The sequence below is a fragment of the Populus alba genome, chromosome 19, assembly GCF_005239225.2.
Source record: "Populus alba chromosome 19, ASM523922v2, whole genome shotgun sequence".
Taxonomy (NCBI): Eukaryota; Viridiplantae; Streptophyta; class Magnoliopsida; order Malpighiales; family Salicaceae; genus Populus; species Populus alba.
In genome coordinates, this window is record NC_133302.1 from 4,564,027 (window position 1) to 4,568,006 (window position 3,980).

At 41.9% G+C, this 3,980-nt stretch overlaps 1 pseudogene; it reads left to right on the forward strand.

Moving 5' to 3' along the window:
• The first annotated feature begins 617 nt into the window (after positions 1-617).
• Positions 618-3,242, forward strand: LOC118034677 (uncharacterized; annotated as a pseudogene).
• The last annotated feature ends 738 nt before the right edge of the window (positions 3,243-3,980 follow it).

The following is a 3,980-nucleotide window of genomic DNA, read 5'->3' on the forward strand; positions in this document are numbered from 1 at the left end:
GGTTCAGGCTTTTTGAGATAATTGAGTTAAACCTTAAAAGAAAAGACAATTATGAAAAGCTCAAACTTGGTTTCCTGTCTTGTTTTGATGCCTAGCAAGTGGGAGTGGTCTTATAACCGAGTTAAGTTTTTGTTTAGCTCCTTTAATTGGCTGGTTCATTAAAATTTTGTTGATTAATGACTTACGCTTAGTGTCTTACATTCAGTTGCCATGTTGTTGATATGTGAAGGTTGTGGAAGTTAATGTTTCTGTGGGCACTTTGGCGTGTTGAATTCTTTTTGCTTGTGAGGTAAATGCTATTTTGAGAAGTGAAATATTGGGAATGCAGTTTAGGTTGTCTGTTCCTTTGGTGTGTGTACATGTATGATGGTCTCTCTGCATTTAATTATCACAGGAGAAAAAAATAGTGGGATAAAAAAGTGACAGTCTTCTTAAAGTTTTCTCGTTTTTTATTTATATATATATATATATATATATATTTTTTTTGGGGGGGGAGTGGGGGACGGGCGTCCGGGGTGGGTGGGTTTTACTGATTTAATTTCACTTTTTTGCATGTTTTTTTTGTGTTTGCATCCTTTTATCTGGACTTTTGTTGTGAGTCATGTTTTGTACTTAAGCTTTGAGTATGAATGCGGAAGATGTTGAATGGACTATTGAAAATACGGTTCTATTCACTTGACAGGGTACCGTGTCTGTTTATAATTGATAGTTTGTTCTGGGGGCTGATTTGTTACTGCTGTTGATATATTGTGATTGATTCATTTCGATGGCTAACCATGACCTGATACTTGGGCAAAGTCACAATCTAGGGCTCAGGCAGAATCAACAGCTGGTCCTAGGCCATGATCACGGTTTGGGTCTAAGCCAGAACCATGATTTGGAACTGGGGCAAGCACATGAACATCATTTGGGTTTGGCACATGAACATGAATTGGATTTAGGACATCCTCATGATGATGAAATGGGTTTGGGACAGAGCCAGAATGACGAAGGGGAAGCTGTTCACAATTATGGGCATGGGAATGATTTAGGTATTGATCGAAAACCTGAACAGGGAGATCATGAGCTGGCTCTTACTGTACAGAACCACGAGTTAGCTTTATCAGAGAACAATGAGTTGGTTGTTTCAGAAAACCAAGAACTTGATGACAACCTGCAACTAACTGTGGACGAGGATCAGGAAATAGGTCTGGAACATGCTCAGGGTTTGACTATTGAGGAGTCCCAGCTTATAGTCCATAGTCCTGTTATTCAGGCCCGTACTGTTTCAATAGCTCCTAATTATGAGCTGGCAGTGGGGCAAGAGTTCCCAGATGTCTTCAGTTGCCGCAGGGCATTGAGGGATACAGCAATTGCCCTTCACTTTGAAATGCAGACAATAAAATCTGACAAGACACGTTTCACAGCTAAATGTGCAAGTGAGGGATGTCCCTGGCGCATACATGCAGCAAAGCTCCCAGGTGTTCCAACTTTCACAATTAGGACCATTCATGAGTCCCATACATGTGGAGGAATTTCTCATCTTGGCCATCAGCAAGCTTCAGTTCAATGGGTTGCAAACTCTGTGGAGCAACGGCTTAAGGAGAATCCTAATTACAAGCCAAAGGAGATACTAGAAGAGATTCACCGGGTACATGGCATCACTTTATCATATAAGCAAGCTTGGAGAGGCAAGGAGCGCATCATGGCCGCTATGCGTGGATCCTTTGAAGAAGGGTATCGCCTGCTTCCCCACTATTGTGACCAGGTTAAACGGACAAATCCTGGGAGTATTGCATCTGTGTATGGTAACCCAATGGATAATTGCTTTCCAGCGTCTCTTCATATCATTTCAGGCATCGATTTATGGTTTTTCTGAATGCTTGTCGGCCTCTCCTTGGGCTTGATAGGACTTTTTTGAAAAAAGCAAGTACCTTGGTACTTTATTTCTTGCCACTGGCTTTGATGGGGATGGAGCTCTTTTTCCCCTGGCATTTGGTGTTGTTGATGAAGAGACTGAAGAGAATTTGGATGTGGTTTCTATCCGAACTTCATAGCCTCCTTGAGATTAATAACTGAAAACATGCCGAGGCTAACAATTCTGTCAGACCGGCAGAAGGGCATTGTAGATGGAGTGGAAGCAAATTTTCCGACTGCTTTTCATGGATTTTGCATGCGTCACTTGAGTGAAAGCTTCCGCAAAGAGTTCAATAACACAATGCTTGTCAACCTTCTATGGGAAGCTGCTCATGCTCTAACTGTCATTGAATTTGAGGCAAAAATTCTAGAGATTGAGGAGATATCACAAGATGCTGCATATTGGATAAGAAGAATTCCCCCTCGGTTGTGGGCTACTGCTTATTTTGAAGGTACTCGGTTTGGACACTTGACAGCCAATATAGTTGAATCATTGAATACTTGGATTTTGGAAGCATCCGGGCTTCCAATAATTCAGATGATGGAATGCATTAGGAGGCAACTAATGACCTGGTTCAATGAACGCCGAGAGACCAGTATGCAGTGGACATCAATACTTGTGCCTTCTGCTGAGAGGCGTGTTGCAGAGGCTTTGGAGCGTGCACGCACTTATCAGGTGCTTCGCGCTAACGAAGCTGAATTTGAAGTTATATCTCATGAAGGAACAAATATTGTGGATATCCGGAACCGCTGTTGCCTTTGCCGAGGCTGGCAGCTATATGGTTTACCTTGTGCACATGCTGTGGCAGCACTCCTCTCTTGCAGGCAGAATGTGCATCGGTTTACGGAGAGTTGTTTCACTGTTGCAACTTATCGAAAGACTTATTCACAAACCATTCATCCAATTCCCGATAAAAGTCTCTGGACAGAGCTGTCTGACGGGGACCCAAATTCCAACAAGGCTATTGAGGTTGTCATTAATCCACCCAAATCCCTTCGACCACCTGGTCGTCCAAGAAAGAAGCGAGTCCGAGCAGAAGATCGTGGTCGTGTGAAGCGAGTTGTGCATTGCAGCCGTTGTAATCAGACAGGCCATTTTAGAACAACATGTGCAGCACCCATCTAATCTGTGACTGAATGTGGTGATTGCTTCTGTATCTGGTACGTCACTCCTGTGCAAAAATATTCTATCATCTTTTTTTTAGTCCTTTGTAGTCTGTGATAGCTGTTAGATGTGCAAGTAAAAGCTCTATTTATTATCTGCAACAGTTTAATGAATTAAGCTCTATCATCTTAAATGTAAGTTCACCTAAAAAATAAAAAGTTATGGATGATTGCATTGATAATTGTAGCTTTCAATATCAAGATAGTGATTCTCGGTCCTGTAATTCTGGAATCCCTCCTGCTTAGTTAAGTCTAGTCATGTTCTGATGCTATTATGCTATTAATGTAGCTAATGATTCTTATTTTTTTTATTATATTTCCGGACTCTCATCTTTGCGCGTTGAAACTGTGAAAAAGAGCACTCTGAAATCTTTGTTTGAACAAGGCTTGCTAACCCCCTGCAACTCCAAGCTGCTTAGATCTGATCTTGGCACAGAAAGTGCCAAACGAAAGCAGAAATGGGCTGTTCGTATGCCTTACGGGTGACAGAAATGTTAATAGCAAGTATTTGATCGGATGAACTCCTGTTATCCTAGGCAACAAGAGTTTTTTGCTCATGATATAGTAGGGTGGCTGAGTTCAAGTCTTCAACCACTACTTTCCACATACCGATCCGCAGTTAGGGTTGCGCCACCGGCAAAGCCTTTGATGTAGATTCCCTCAACCACATCACTAGGCATGTACACGGGCCCTGAAGCATTAATTGACTTCAGTAGCTCTCGGTTAAGCTGGCTTGTGCGTTCGTGATCTGGGATCACTTAATAATAACAATCAGTAACACCATTTTGATTCATCTTATTACTCGTTGCAGAATGCAAAGCCCCGAAACACACCAATGCGACATTTCTAGGAACTACAACCTCATAAAACTTGTTTGGCTCATGACTTGGCTCGATTAGAAGGGTTTTTTTTTTTTTTAA